Here is a 17,370-nt window from a genome sequence, read left to right on the forward strand (position 1 = left end):
GCTAGCTTGTAATTTTTAAGATTTATTTTTTTAAAAAATCAATAAATATCATATTTTCCAGTCCAAAGGAAACAGCTTTCCCATTTCAGTGGAGGCAGCAAATGTGCTCTCTCCAGGCTGCTTAACAATGGTCATTCCATAACCAGCAGGTTCAGGAGAGAATTACATGACTCATATCTCCATCTCCTGAGCAAAGGCCCCTTAAGCATCCTCCAGTATGTCAGCACCCTGCTGCTGCTGCAGGCTCTGAGCCTCCTTCAGATGTTATTCTTGCTCTGACAGCAGCCTCAGGCCCTTGCTGAGCACCCCTTCTCCTGCTCACATCTTGACTGCCTTGCAACAGCCCAGCTCCCAGTAAGCCCTATTACCCAGGAGATCTGGCTACCACTCACCACACATCTTCTTCTGTCACTGCTGCTCAGAACAGCCCTCCTTGCACTCCATGGCTTGGTGTATCCTTGATTTGCCCTCCTTTTGTGCAGAAGCACCACTCACCACCCCCCTCACAAGCTTATTAATTATACCCTCACCTCCCTTTTCCCCCAGGATTTCAGGCACTCTCCTCAGTCACTCACCATTTCCAGGTGATGCTGACAGGTGTTAGTGATGCAGCAATTAGTCCACCACCACTATTATAGTGTGCTATGGGCAGCATCTGTGAGAGAAAATGGCTTCCTGGACTAAAAGTGCTAGACTTTTATTAGCAAAAGTATGCCTTCCAGCAATTTCATTGAGTTATCAATGCTGACCCTTGTTTTAAATATTTTTGTTCTTCCTCCTAGATTCTGCATCAAAACATTCCTCTTTTCCATTCGAACTTTCAGAAAATTATTTTCAAGATGATACTGCAAATACTCTTGCAAACAATCCCCTCAATCAGCTGTGCCATTTTCTGCAGCTTCACTTGCCTGCTTACTCTGAAAACACAAGAAGAAAAAACACCTGAAAATAAACTCCTAGTAAGATGACTGATTTTACTTTTTTTTTTTTTTTGCTATAATCTCTACTGTAATATAAACAGCAAAATGACACTAGGCATAGATAATTGCTAAAAAGAAAAAAATCTGAGCATTAATATATTAATACTTGAAAATCAGGTTTCTACAAGCTCTGTGTTTTTCACTTATCTCAGCAGCCGAAATAAGTGCTTATCATTTCTGGAAAAATGGATGACATTGGACAAGAAATATGAAGCAAGATTTTCCATGAAATTTGGCAGGGTGAAAAAAAAAACAAACCCAACTTCTGCTATCTTTAGTTTCCCACAGAACTTCATTAAATCCTAGTACTTGAGAAGTACTCATTCTTGAGAACTACTATATCTCTTCTGTACAGAATGAAAGATACCAAAATTCTCATTAATTTTGTGTTTACTACTGCATGGCAGCAGTAGCAAAATATTGCAAAGTTGCAAATAACAGTAAAATGAAAGACTCTATGGGAAAAATTTATAATATACTCAGAAGGTCGTGTAAAAGCACAGATTGTACCAAGGAAATCAGAATAAAAAATTGTAAGGACTAGGCTGGGAAAAGTGTTGTTTAGTGATACAACAACGTGTACTAATCTGCAGTCGAGCAGAGTTCTTGTATTTCACAAACTAAGTGAAGCTGGACAATGTCAGTGACTAAGATAAGAGATAGGTGATACCAGTGGCATTTTCTATGCATAAGTAGCTGGCATACTTCTGCATAAGTGGGCATTAAATTAAACAGTCAGGCAAGCAATCAGTTGCATAATTTTGCCAGAAATTGTTCAGAGCAAATGAATTTTTTCAGAACAAAATCCAGATCCTAGCACTCAGCTGGTTAAAAAACTCCAAACGTAATAATGTATTGTATGAAAGTCACCATTGTGCATGAAAACCTATAATATTCAGAGTTTTTCCTATTCATCTGGTGCTTCACGAATTCTAAGCTTAAAATTCAAATTTTAATTTCATGGAAATATATTCTAAGTCAGATTTTCCCAGCACAGGGTCCACTGAAATGTAGGCATGGATTTTGCAATTGTTCACAGAATCCCTCAGCTGACAAATTAGGCCCTATTCTGATTTGTTTGCTGGACTCAAACAAAAAACAAACAACCAATGTTTAGTTAGATAAAGTGAAAGACTGGCTCTTTCTGTGATGCAATGCAACAGTCTGGAGCAGAGCAGTGTTGAACAATGGAATCCTGTGTGAAGGGTCAGAACTCCCAATAGACCAATTTCCACAAGAAAGCAGTGATTGGATGTAGCGGAGTAGAAGGATGAGTAGGTGAAGAAACACAATCAAGAATGTATATGAAGAAAATCAGAATATATGATTGTTATCTGGCAATTGGTAGATGTGTGAGAGCAAGTGTACACACAGAGTTTTCTCTCTTTGTGGTTATGATTCTCACTTTCAAATAAATAGTGTCAATAAATTAAGGGATAAAACTTCACCTTCTCAATTCAGAGTTTGTAGAAATACAGTAAGGTAACTAAGAATGACAGCAAGAAAGTTTCTCTGCTTTCTTGTGTATGCACACAAGGATATCATTGCACCTAAAAAGAAGTTTACAGAAGAAAGTTTTGATATAAATTTTCTGTAGCTCAAATAAAAGAGAAAGATAAGTAATAAAGGCATTAAGTTGCATGACTTTACCAAGGTCACTTTCACGTAATCTTGATTTTGTTGGAGACTGATTTATGAGAAGGCAGATTTGGCAAAAATGTCAAAACACAAGATTTTTAAAATAAATATTTTAAAGAAAACTTTGGTTTCATTTCAAATAAATTACAGAGCTGTATATTTTTTCACATTTATTCCATAGGCTAAGGACACAGGAGAATTCTGTTGTACAAATAACAATTGTAGAACAAAAAGGAACAGAGGACTTCTCTTAGTTTTTAAATTATTTCTTAATTTACATTAAGCCCAAGCTGTATTTAATGTTGGAGTATAAAGCCTATGGAAAATTACAGATTTTTTCCTCTATTGGAATTTCAGGATCCAACTACTACTACTGTTTTACTACTAAGAATGCATAATTTTTCTTTGACGTTCTATCTTTGTTAGGCATTAAAATTTCTTGAAACATTTACATTTTTAAGCATTAAATTTTTACATTAAGAATTTTAACTTTTTAAGCATTTTTAGCCTCCTTAAACTTTTTAAAATGCTTTTTTTAGCTTTCTTAGGCATTGTATTTCCAAAGCAAACATCTTTTTTTTCCCCAAAGTTTACTTTTACTGCAATTTCATCACAAGTTTGACAACAGCATCAAATTAGACCAGTGATGTATACCTGCAAAAATTAAATAGCCTCCATTATTTAGCAAAAGCAACTTTACCTTGTGGTTGATTATTTTAATATTTATAATTTCCAAAATAAATATACTAATAAACATTCAATAATATCACAAACACCTTGCTTTAATTCCTTTAATTCCTGAAATTCCTCTGCTAAGAAGAAGGTGGGTATTTCTTAATTCAGTTTGCTAAGGATGTGAATGGATAGGAGGAGACAAAATGACACAGACGAGGTAGGCAGCCAGGGCACCACTGGTAACATCATTAGTGAAAAAGAGAGGGCAGAAGAAGGTCAAATATCTAGGTCAAATAAGGTAGGGCAACGTTATCAGGAAATCTTCCTACAAAGGCAAAAGGGCCCGGAATTCACACAAGGTGATGAGTTTGAGAGACATGCAAAGCTTAACAACGTGTGCCCAGCATCTCACGGAATTGTATTTGGAGACTAACTTTTCATCATTTTACATTAGTAGTGACTGCAGAATTAGGTTCCAAGTGTTTGGGAATGTGTCTGGAAAATGATACTGTCTGTTTGTCAGGTTATTTTCATTAATAGATGTATCTGAATGAAATGAAGAAAAATCAAATGTAAGATGAACAAAGTGAATTCTATTATACCGTTAAAAAGTTTCCCAGGGCAGTAGTGGGCTCCTGTTCTTTTCAAGATAAAACACTTTAAGGAACAATCCCTTAGTGGAAAAGAAAAGCATAAGGTGACCTATTAGGTCTTTACCACGCTTTATTTCTACGGAACTGAACAGAGTCAAAACAATAGAGCAGCATTAAGAAATCACAAACCCTAGTTTAGGGAAAAAAATCTTATTACATCAATGTTTGTGTGACCTGTGAAAATGCAGGTAGGTAAGTCTTTGCTACCATGACAGGAATGGAAGTACCAAAAATGCTACTGTTTGTGCTTTTGCAAATATGTGTTAATGCAGATATCCTTGTCCAGAACAAACTATATATCTGTTTTGAAGACTCCTATTTTCATGAAATAAGAAGCATGAAATTTCATGAAATAATATAGGTAACATAACAAGAAAGCAAGACGATACCACATACTATACAAGTGTTGAATTAGAATATAAAGCATTTGCATGAAAGTACAGCCAAATGCCTGAGAAGTATCCACTGCACTGACTTTATCTATTTTACAGAAAAATAATAGTAATAATAAAACCTTATCTATCCATTACTGAATTTTTTTGAGTACTTTCTTTTTTTGAGTACTTTTTTTTTTGAGTACTTTTTAAATTATACTTTGTATAATTTTCACAATTAGTTTCTCACAGAATACTATGAAAAAATATTTTTTAAATATCATTATGCTAAAAAAAAGCCAATTAGAATGGTCATTCCTGTGATACAACATGAAGCAGCAAAGAAGTCTTGATGTGAAGTCCAGCTGACTAAATTAATATCATCCCTGGATTTGTAGGTTTACAATCAGAATTCTCAAACAGAAAAGTAAAAAGTGCAAAAAAGCAACACTGCTGTGCTGCATTTCATAATGGTCACTGTTTTGATCTATGAAAAGGAGTTGCACTCTTCCTTCCACCTTCCTTAGTTCATCTAATGACTCTGATTTCTGGTTATGGACACTTTGTATTTGACTGTGTGATGTGTCAGAAGTCTGAGATCCTCAACAGACACTTTCATTAATTTTAATTTTATTTTTATTTAGCACATAATGCAGATAACACAATTTAAAAAAAATATTACTTCTTAATCAATGAGAAACAAGAATAATACTTCCTGGGTCTTAAAATGAGACCAGTTTATTCTGAGACATGACTTCATAATTTAAATTTAATTAAGAAAGAGCAATAAATTTAGTTTTTTTAGCAAAAACTAAAACCAGTGCTGAGATGGCAATAATGTCTTATTTATGTGTATATTTGTACATGAGCAGGCTTGATTAAGAAAACTTAAGTATACATATCTTTTTATGGAAACTGGACTAAATAGAGCTGAAATGATTTAATCCATCTTTAAAATCTCCATATTCTGTAGTTTCAGTATGCATATGCACACATCAAGGTGATCTTGAGATATTTTATACTAAGCAGGGTTGTAAATTCGCCTTGCCTTTTACTGCTTCTATGATGGTTAAGCATACATAAGATGCACTGTAATTTTGATCCTGTGATCCTTGTCACAATGGGTGAAGTCTTCAAATAATGATTCCAGCAATATCCATTTCCCATTCACATAAAAAAAAAGAACAGGAATTTCTCTTATTTATGCCAATTTGTTTTTTAAGGTACTAAACCAATTTGGAAAAGTTGGCTGGTGTGACAGATAACCATATAACCACACAGTGCAAGCAATCTAGACATAGAGTTACGTCACTGACTTAAGAGAAAGGTCATCCATCATACTTGAATGATAAGGGTAGGAAAGTCAAAGGGTGTATGGAAAAAAGAGGAAGAAGAGGTCTCTGAGACTTGGAAAGATAAAAAAAAATGCATATTGGAAACCATAAAGAAAAAAGCTATATAAAAATCAGACAGAAAAGAAACCAGAATAGTAAAAGAAAATACATGCAAAAGACTTGAAGGAGTCTTCCTCTGTCTCAAAAGAGGGTGGATAAAATTTTGCAGAGAAGGGCTACAAATGTAGAGCTTACATCAGATTTTACAGAAGAAGGGGCTTTATGCTTTTACAGTACTCTTACAGATAAAAAGAAAGCTTCATTTTTAAATTCCAATCGAGTATTTGATCTAATAAATAGCCATATCAAAGAAAGAATACCTTGAAAGTACCTTAAGGAAGCCTTGTCTCAATCATATTTTCTGAGATTTAACACACCATATCTTATAAAATCATTGATGTTGTATAAAATTATCAAATTAAAATATCTTCAGTTTCTAGATGTGAAAGATCACATTGTTTTATGTTCTATATAAGAATAGAATTTCTCTAAGGATTTTTTTTTGTTGGGCTTTTTTTCGTACAAAACCTTTAATCACAATCCTAATGAGTTTGTAATCACTGTTGTGCCACATGCAATTTCCCTTAATTCTGTGGGAATTAGGTATCTAGTAGAAAAAAGAATGGGAATTGATATCCTGGATCAGATTGACTTGACTTTCCAGCTGGCCAGCATTATCTAAATTGAAGAAAAATAATTTACAAACAGAAATGGCCCATGATGAAGTTATCAGTCCAGAGGAAAAGTTTTGTTATTTGACTTGTTGACTGTTTATCTATATGCAGTTTACTTCTCATATGACATAACTGTGGCAACTTGAATTGTCATAAAATACCTAATACTCTGCTGGAGTGTCATCCTGGTTATTGCTTTTGGAAGTGACTTCTACACATCAATTATGTAGCTTACCTTAAGAAACACCACTTCTTCTCGTCCTGAAAGGAAAATATTCCTTTCAGGTTTTGAAAATTATCTCATTTATTAAATGCAGTCTACCTTGTTTTCTATGGTGGGAGTTATTATATAACACCTATGACTATTTCACTTTTACAACTATTTACACGTATTTGATAATTTTGATCATTTGATCAAGATTACTTAAAGGAGAAGTTAAAACCCCAGTACTAGAGAAATTAATATAATACTGCTTTAGAGTTTATATTCTAGCAGGTTACTATAAGACATTAATGGATAGGCAGAATTAACAGTTTTTACATGTAAGGGAATATACTAATGAAACCAGAAATTCTATCTTGAAATACTGAATTGTAAGGAGTATGATTTACACTTTGTTCCAAAGCAATTATTATGTATGTGTAAAATTTTAATATCAGAAAAAATACAAAAGCATCTCAAACTTTAACTGAGAGTGATTATATGAAAAAAATGCTGGTTTTTTTACAAGTAAATAATAAAAAATCAATGCAAAATGTATTTTCATAGCAGATAATACTTAAACCTAACTGAGTTATTGTTTAAGGTGGCCATATTGTTTCTTAAGGTGGCCATATACATTTCAGCAAACACCAGTAATTTTAGTCCCTGGTGTATTGATATTCAATAAATATACTCTGTTTTCCTCATTTTCTTTTGTTCAAGATTATTCATTCCAAAACCTGAAATCGTAATAACTCTGCTTGAAAAACAGCTCTGAATCTCAGCTACATTTACACTGTCATTCTGTAACCCCGGTTCATTGCTAATTGGGTTAGTTTCCACTTTTACCTACCAGAGCATTTTCTGGGTGCTTTACTTATGTTTGCTATGTAAACCCACTGTAAGCCTCACACCCCTGCCAGTAACACTCTCCGCTATGCAAGATTTTTGGTTATCTCAAAATTTATAATACATTTATATTTGGGTATTGTAAATTTCCTTCTCATTTTTCCCTGGATTTCTTTATCTATCAAAATATTTTCTCTCCTGCTTTCAAAGTGGTCACTTCTATACTTTCCAGGAGTGTTGGTGGGTTTTTTTTTGTTTAGTGGTTTTTTTTTTTTGCTATAAAATGTTATGCTCAGTTTAAAAATTTGGCTCCTTTTAGCACAGCAACAAAATTATTTCCAGTCAACCTAACTCAAAAAAATTAGGCATAGGAGAAAATAGACTAGTCCTAAGCCACTGTGGCTCTCCTTATCTTGCCTTCCATACTACACTGTATATTTCTTGTCATGGAAGCACTCATAGCTGTGTTTTGTTCTCTGATCCAATTTTGTTCAATGGCATATACTATATATATACATTTTTTGTTTTTATCTAAAGACATAGCTAAACTAAGTGGAAAAACATCATGTCAAATTACCGATCTTATTAATGCATTAAAGTTTGTTCAAAATTGTGAATAGATCATGTGGTAAGTGTGCCAAGTATTTTTTTTTGGCCATTAGTATAACTCAAAAAAAAAGTCTTTTAGTTTCTTCTGGAGGAGGCGAATACCCTTACAAAGTCAGTGTGATTCCCTCACTTTATTTTGAGGGAATTGGAAAGATGAATCCTCTGTTTTTTAGGCTGTCATAGATTATGCCATGAATGTCACAGCCTCCACGCGCTTAAGACCACATCTGTAGAAGGCAGGATCATTTTTAGCAAAGGATGCTATCAAATATACTACTGAGTCCATATAAGACCTCCATGAAGAGAAATGGACTGTCATTACTGACCTGGAGAAAAAAGATAATATTTTTATTCCTCTGCATACAATATCTCCTCAAATTCAAAGACAGATTATTTTAAAGTGTTTGCATTTATGTACTAATTATGAACCACTAACTTATAGGAATATGTAAAATAGATAGGCATCTAATATGGGACATAAAATTTTTATCTTTAAGAGAAAACTTAGGTGTCCAAGCATGTAACCTTTACAAGCATAAAAACTCTTATGTGAATATACTCTATATGCTTTTACTACACTGTTGTAAATCTAAAGTAACTCTTCTGACCTTAATAGCTTTACTTAAGATAGACCCCTTGTACAGATGAGATGAGAATTTGGCCTTTTAACCTCAATTAAACTCTATGCACACATAATATCATACCATGAAAGTCAGGATGGCTGAAACAGGTCCTCTGCATGAAACACTATCAGTAGGGAAATGTTTAGACAGTGATTTTTAGAGGAATGTTTAGGCCTATAAGGCTTAGTTAAGTCAGTGGCAGTCTTAATTATTCACCAGCAGTGTCCCTGGGCAGAATATTGAATTTAGAGCAACTTTGGGTGTATACTTCTCAGAGTCAGTTTACTAAAGAAAAAGTACTTTTCAAAACATATGCTAAAGTAAAGAACAAGATTAGGGGCAATGTTCTGAATTGAGGCCTTTCTCTGGCTGAAGAATTAAAAAACATACTAGTTTTTCACTTATGGCCTAAAGAAGACACAACAGGCAAAATAACACCTTTAACTTCTATTTCTGAGTATCATTTGGTATCAATTCTTCTTTCATTTTCCAGCTTTCATACAGCTACCTCTCTATCAGTATGCTATTTTTATGAGACATCAGATTCTTTCTTCTCTAGGAATCTCACAGTGATCCCCACTAGGCAACTGATCTTTTAGCAGAAACTCCTATTACAGTCAGTGGGAAATTCTAATTAAAAATCCGTGTCACAATCTGACCCAAAATGAGTGAAATTTTTTTTGCAAAAGTCAAGAAATAAATGACATTTTAATTCAAAATTGGAGGCTTTGAATGAGCTCCTGGAAGTGTACATTGAAGCGTATGCATTGTCTTTAGCTTTTGACTGCTTTCCAGGTACATGGGGAAAAACAATCAGACAGTGGATTGAGAAACAGACAGAAAAAACAAAATCATATCAATTATCTGTGTGGAGATTTTTGCCACGTTCTGTTCCACACATTTCATGCTTAGTTAAAAAAAAAAACAAAATGCAATTATCAAGTATTCCTTTTTGATTGTTATTACTTTAGAGGTATCATTTACATTCTTGAAATATTCCTACATACTTTTCATTTCAAACAACTATAACACCACTTACACATTGACAATATCATATTCACTGGCATTTATTTTCATATTGTATGTTGCAGTATTTTTCTGTTAACTATTCAAAAATACCACCTTCTTTGAAATACTATTTTGATTTTCATTTAAAATGAGTAAAAAAAAATATATATATATATATATATATATATATATATATATATGCTGATTTTGGTACCTTGTAGCTTCATTTTTGAGATTAATTTTTAAATTGTAAAATCTTTTGATACTTGTGAAAGAAAAATCACTGTTATTACATAATCCTTACATTATTACATAATCCTTCATTATTACATAATGAACATTTTATTTTCCACATATTGAATTAAATGTGGAAGTAATATTAGAATACCTAAACCACTGCTTTGAAGGATTAATTTGAAAATTAATCTTTGACACAAAATACATTCAGAAGCAATAAATTTTTAAACCTTTTTATTTACTGGAACGGGAACATCTATAATTTTTAATTGCCTTTATACCAGACACGGAAAAAAACTTTGCAAAATGTTGCACTTCAGCTGGAAAAATAATCCCCCTCCTTACTTTAGACACTGTAGTCTTAGGTGAACATGTTTCTGACAATATTTTTCACTTTATTAAGTCACCTGATCAAGCAAGTAAGCAGGATTTATTTTGTGGTCTTGATGTTGTTATTTGGGTTTGGTGAGGGGGCATTTTTTGTTTGTTAGTTTGCTTGCTTTTGTTTTCTTGGAGATGTTTTCCTTTTTACAATTTAGGCCCAAGTTCAGAACAAGCTTTTTTAATGAGTTAAAACGGCCACATTTAATAGCCACAGCAATTTCAGACTTGCAATCAAAAAATATAGGGACTATGCTCTTTGTACCAAAGTGCTGTGCAGGGAGAATCAAATTATATCAATAGAGGGATGTAAACTTAAAAAACTAAATCTAATGCAGAAACTGGTGTCTGCACTACTATCTGTATAGAATAATAGGTGGGAATCTAGAAATCCTGGCTTTAGTTCAATTTTTACTCACATAAATTGCCAGAAAAGATTGCCAAACTTGATGGTGACTGTCTTGACAACAATCGCATTTTAAAATAAAGGGAGACACAATCTTTCTTAGCTCTTCATTTGTATAGGTTGAAAATCTGCCAAATTTCTGAGTAGGGGAATCAATAGGTTTGCTTAAATTACTCACTGTTATAATAGAAACTTGCTCTTTATTACTCAGCTACATTTTATCTACACTAGTCACCAGTCTTGACTTAATTCTATTGTCCAAACTTGTTGCATCCCGGAGTTTGGGTTTAGATTAAGGTTTTTAATTTATGTTAAAATAAGTCAAGTTCTGTAATCCCGTGTTTCCCCCGCGTTGTTCCCCCCCCGCGGTTTCTAGCCCCATGCTGCCTGCTGCCGGATCCTTACCCCTGTGCCGCTCCTGTAACCACCCTGCCATCCGGCCCCAGGAAACCCTGTGCTGGCCACCCTGAGCCACACGATCCCGCTCAGCCCAAGGCTCGGTGCCCGCCCCTGCGGGGTTCTCTGGTTGGTCGCGGTTGCTGGCGTCACCGCCACGGCAGCCGCCCCTATTGGCCAGCAAGCCGTGGATCCTCTCGCCCCGCCCCTCCATAAAGCCCTATCCCGCCGGCAGTCAGGCGCCATTTTCTCCCATGCGAGTGCCTGGAGCAGTCGCGTCTTTCCATCGATCCGCACCATGTGTGACCAATAAACCGTTCCTGCCAAGCACAGAGTAAATGGACAAGTTCCTTACCTCTTTGCCGGACCCCTAGCGCACGGTAACAGAGGCTGGCCAGCCCACGCGCCCGAGACACGGAGCCGTGTCCGGGAACCCGCGGCAGCAAACCCCGGCAGCACGTGGAAGCTACGCCGCAGCCAGGCTCCCAAGAGCCGCGTGCAGCCGGGGAGAGCAAAAACCCACGCCGCAATTGGCGCCCCAACGTGGTGCCGAGGCCAGCGCTCAGCTGATCGCGTGGACGGAGGTTCACTGCGGAGCTTCAGGAACAGCGCCGGGAGCCGCCGCCGCCGGCCAGGGACCGCGCTGCCGCCAAGGGGGGAGCGCCGCTGCCAAGCCAGAGCGGGCAGCGATCCGCGCCAGATCACAGCTCCGTGCTGGACGGAAACCGAGAGCAGGGGCTCTCCAAAGTACGTCATTGAAGTCTCCATCGCCCACGGGGGACCAGACAGTGTGTCCTGCATGGGACAGGAAGTGCAAACTTTCGCAGCCAGGAGGGCAGAAGAAAGAACACTTCCCGGGACTCCAGGACCCTGGTGGCAGCTTTGCTTTGCAGAGACTTCAGTCTGGTAAGTATTAGTCATGGAAACGTGTCCAGCTAATACGGGGAGGGCTGGCCGTGCTCCCGAGGTTGGGACGTGCGGCGCGCAGCACGAACGGCAGCCGCTGGAGTTGCCTGCGTTTTTTTTGCTTTTTTTTCCTTTTTACTGCCCCAGGGGTGAGGTGGTTTGGGTGGAAGAAGCATGGGGACCGTGCTCTCTGCCCAACAAAAGGAATTTTATTCCCAAGTTAAAGAAATCCTTTTGGTGAAGGGCCCCTACCCAAAAAATTTAGTTAAGAAATTTGTTTGGTGGTTGTTCTTTGCTTTCCCCCGTCTGTCTACCGAGGACGCGCGCAAAACAGAATTTTGGGAGCAAGTGGGAAAAAGGCTAGCAGAGGGGATGGGTAGGGATCCCTCCATAGAAGACTGCTTCCCTAAATTCCATTTGTTGATCACAGATGTAGTAAAATCAGACCCTGCGCGAAACTCGGTTGGGGAGAGGAAAGAACCATCCAGAAAATCTGTTACTCCCCCTGAATCTGTTTCCCCATCCCCTTCTCCTACCCCTTCTTCCCCTAACCCGGGTGGGTGAGGGGGGGCACCCCGTCGATCTGAGACGCAGGGCAGCTCCACAAACGTGGACCGTGCTCCTGGCTCCCCCAAGCCACCCCGGCGTCCCCGCCTTAGCGAGATCGGTCGATTTGCTGAGGCCACGACCCTAAACCCCTTCTCCAATCCCTTTTTCCCAGTTGAAAATCCCAGTTTCGGCGCTACCCCGTGCAGTTCTGTTTCTTTAAACCCCTCTTTTTGTCCCACTGAGGAGGCCGATGCCTCGTGGTCTGTCTCTTTGTCTTTCCAAGATGGAGGGCAGCCACATGGCAAGGCTTCCCCTTCCCACAATCCCTTTCTTCCCTTTGTTCCCTATGACCCCACCCCTTCCTGCTTCCTGGTGGGCACGGGAACTGCGCACTCAAGGCATCGGGTTACCACCCCTCCCCCTGTCCCTCCTCGAGTACGCGTAGGCGTTCCCTCCTTGCATGTTCTACCTGCCACGTCAGCAGCCCCGCCCTCTCCCAGCCGGGAGGGCTCAGTAGCCTCCTTCCCACCTTCCGAGCAGGAGGATTCTCCCCGCCCTGTCCGTCCTCTCCCTCGCGCTCCGCCCCCGCGTCCTCCTGCTCCTCGGAGACCTGGGGTGGGGGGAGGAGAGGGGGTGCAACGGAGCCCGGTCCATGAAGTCGAGCAGTCGATACACACTCCAGTCCCCTACACAAGGGGAGGGGAAAACCCTGCGTGGACACCCCTCTCCTACAATTCACTCAAAGAGGTCTGCAAGACATTGCAAAAATTTGGCAGAAAGAGTCCTTTTTTTAAAGGGATTCTAAAAGCAACTTTAACATCTAAAACTGTAGTGCCAGCTGACCTTAAGCGTTTATTCAACTGCCTGCTTCTCCCTTCTGAATACGACCTGTGGGGGAGGAGGTGGAAAAGGCTAGCGGCAGACCTGCTTCCTGAAATCCATGAGGGGCCTTATGGCCTGGATTTCGCGGAAGAGCAAATCACCCTAGACCATCTTGTGGTCGAGGGAGAATGGAGTGAGGGGCAACTGCAAGCTCGGGGAATTCCCACAGCAGTGTTGGACATGTCCAGGAATGCAGCAGAGCATGCGTTCCTGGGCATGCCCGCCAGGGATCCGGGGATACCCTACACGGCAGTCAAGCAAGCCGTGGGGGAGCCTATGTTAGATTTTGTAGATCGGGTCCGGGCAGCCGTGGAGAGACGCATAGAAGTACCTGAACGCCGGGAAGGAATGATCCTAGAAGTGGTGCACATGAATGCCAACGCCATGTGCAAAAGAGTCATCATGTCAATGCCGGCCTCACCACCGCCAACCCTCAGCCAGATCATCGAGGAATGCACACTGAAGGCGCACCTGATGGAAGAGGAGGAGGCCCCAAAGAAAAAGGACAAGCAAGTTGCCTCAGCTGCTGCTCCTTCGAGGAACCCAGCACTGAAGCGACTTCCATCCACACGCCGGTGTTACCATTGCCATCAGGAGGGACACTTCCAGGCTCAATGCCCACTTCTAGGGACTACGCTACCCAGAGTTGCGGGAAGGGGGAGGGAGAATGGGAACCCCGCGGTCCAAAAAAACTGACCCATGGACGCGCACTTGCCGCGCGTTCAGACAAAAATGAGGCAAGTCGCGGTGCTGCAAGAGGAGCCGCAATGCACCATCTAGTACCATCAGTAAGCGGCTGCCTCTCAACTAGTGACAACCGGGAGCCTTATCGACTCCGACTCACTAACTCTGTTCATTTCCGTTCCCAGGACTGGCAGTTTTTCATAGCAGATGCAGAGCTTCTATCGCACATCTGCCGCTGTGAGACCAGGAAAAAGGAAGATCTCTTAAATTGCAGGTACCTCGTTGTAGGGGACACAAAGAGCACTCCACTGGAGATAGAAGTCCCTCCAGTAATCTCCACCCTCAATCCGAGGCTCTTCTATCTCGCAGCACGCTGTGTCCACCCCCCGCTCTTCCTGCCTAAGGGCCAGGTAATTGCACAAGCAATTCCCATTCCTCGTGCTCTGTGCAATGACCTGGAGCTCTCTGTGTTTTATGCTGGGAAGTTGGGAGAGGAAAAACCCCTCGTATGGTGCAAACTGAAATACGAGGGGCGATCTGTACACCTACAGGGGATGTTGGACACAGGGGCAGACGTGACAGTCATCCCACCACACAAGTGGCCGTCACACTGGGAGCTGCAAAGCGTGGCCACACCAGTCTTAGGACTAGGCGGGCCACAGCCGGCAAGACAATCCAAAAACATTGTCCAAATTCAGGGTCCGAATGGGCTGCTGGCCTCAGTGCGTCCGTTCGTGATCAACTGCAAATTTACATTATGGGGGAGAGATGCCATGTCGCAGTGGGGAGCCAAATTGGAATTTCCGGTTGCCCAGCATTTTTTGGTGCGGCCACTGAAGAGCGCCCCACACAGAAAGTAACATGGCTCACAGATAAGCCTATCTGGGTGGAGCAGTGGCCGCTGAGTAAGCAAAAGCTGCAGGCGCTCACCAAATTAGTTAATGAAGAGTTAGAAAAAGGACACCTTGTAGAAACAAACAGCCCCTGGAACTCTCCTGTGTTTGTAATAAAAAAACGGGGAGAGACAAGTGGCGACTCCTCCACGATTTGAGGAAAATTAATGAGGCAGTGCAAGATATGGGCTCCCTCCAACCGGGTATGCCATCTCCATCTATGCTACCCCAGAATTACAATTTGGCTGTAATTGACATTGAAGATTGTTTCTTCCAAATCCCACTCCATCCGGATAATGCTCCCCGTTTCGCATCCTCTGTGCCTTCCATCAACAGAGAAGCCCCAATGAAGCGCTACCACTGGACGGTACTACCACAGGGTTTTAAATGTTCCCCTACTATATGCCAGTGGTATGTCGCTAGGGTTCTATCCCCAATGCGTGCCAAGTGGACATCCTGTATTTTCTATCATTACATGGATGATGTGCTGATTTGTGCCCCTGACAGCGAGATCCTGCAAGTAGCACTGGAGGACACTGTTAGGGCCTTGTTGATGGCCGGATTTGAGTTACAGAAAGAAAAGGTAGAGTTGCTGCCACCCTGGAAGTATCTGGGCTTGGAAATTAACAACCGGACGATCAGACCCCAACAGATACAGATAAATGATAACCCCAAGACGCTGAATTATCTCCAGCGCCTGTGCGGGTCATTAAATTGGATCAACCCATGGCTAGGACTCACCACGGGGGAATTATCCCCCCTCTTTGATTTGTTAGCAGAAAGGGAGGGGGATGAGGGTTTAGGTTCCCCGAGAGTCCTGACCCGAGAGGCCAGAGCAGCACTCGAGAAGGTCCAGAAAGCCATCACGAGCAGGCAGGCCCACCGTTGCCAACCTGGGCTGCCTTTCCGATTCATCGTCTTGGGTGAGTTGCCCCATTTGTATGGTGTGATATTTCAGTGGGACAAGGGTCAACGGGACCCCCTCTTAATAATAGAGTGGGTGTTCCTTAGCCACAGGCAGTCCAGGAGTATCACCAGGCCACAGGAGCTGATGGCGCAGCTCATAATACAGGCCAGGGCTCGTCTGCAAGTACTAGCTGGCTGTGACTTTACATGTATCCATCTCCCCATCAAAACATCCACGGGGAAGATGACCAAAGAGGCTTTTGAACACCTGCTAAGGCAGAATGAGAACTTACAGTTCGCTCTAGACAGCTTCTCAGGCCAAATTAAGATCGGACATCCTGGCCATTATTTGTTCAATACTGAATTCAAATTGTTACCCAAAGAATTACAGAGCAAAAAACCCCTCCGAGCACTAACAGTATTCACGGACGGGTCAGGGAAGTCCCACAAGTCAGTGGTGACTTGGAGGGACCCAGAGACTCAGGTGTGGGAATCAGATATTAAGGTAGTAGAAGGTTCCCCACTGGTGGCTGAGTTGGATGCTGTAGTGAGAGTGTTTGAGAGGTTTGAACAACCATTTAATTTGGTAACAGATTCGGCATACGTAGCTGGAGCAGTGTCTAGAGCTGAACATGCAGTTGTAAAAGAAGTTCCAAATCAGGTCATCTTTGGGTTGCTCTCAAAATTAGTACACCTGGTTTCTAACCGTGAGCATCCCTTTTATGTGGTACATGTGAGATCACACACGGATCTCCCAGGCTTTATTGCCGAGGGAAACCGCAGAGCAGACGCCTTGGCAGCCCCAGTACAGCTGGGAGGCCAGCCGAGCATAGTCGAGCAGGCCAGGCTGAGCCATCAGCAGTTCCATCAGAATGCCCCGGGGCTGGTACGCCAGTTTAATCTGCGGCATGACCAAGCCAGGGAAATTGTGGCCTCATGCCCCAACTGTCAGGAGGCAGCTTTACCAACACTGGGAGCAGGTGTGAATCCCAGAGGTCTCCGCAGTTGTGAGGTGTGGCAAATGGATGTCACCAAGGTCCCTGAGTTCGGTAAGCTCAAGAATGTCCATGTAACTGTAGACACCTTCTCGGGGGCAGTTTTTGCTTCAGCACACATAGGGGAAAGGGCCACAGACGTCAGGAAACATCTTGTCCAGGCCTTTGCCACCTTAGGGGTCCCAACCACGATTAAAACAGACAATGGTCCAGCCTATACTTCCAAGGTGTTCCGCAACTTCCTGCAAGATTGGGGGGTTCAGTATAAGACCAGGATTCCCCACTCCCCCACTGGCCAAGCCATAATAGAGAGAACCCACCAGACTCTAAAGCAAGTCCTCAAAAAGCAGTGAAAGGATGTGCGAGTGCTGTCACCGCACGAGAGGCTCTGTAAAGCATTGTTTACCATCAATTTCCTGAACTGTTCCTTTGACAGACCAGAACTGCCAGCCCTGA

Source organism: Vidua chalybeata, chromosome Z, assembly GCF_026979565.1.
Source record: "Vidua chalybeata isolate OUT-0048 chromosome Z, bVidCha1 merged haplotype, whole genome shotgun sequence".
Taxonomy (NCBI): domain Eukaryota; kingdom Metazoa; phylum Chordata; class Aves; order Passeriformes; family Viduidae; genus Vidua; species Vidua chalybeata.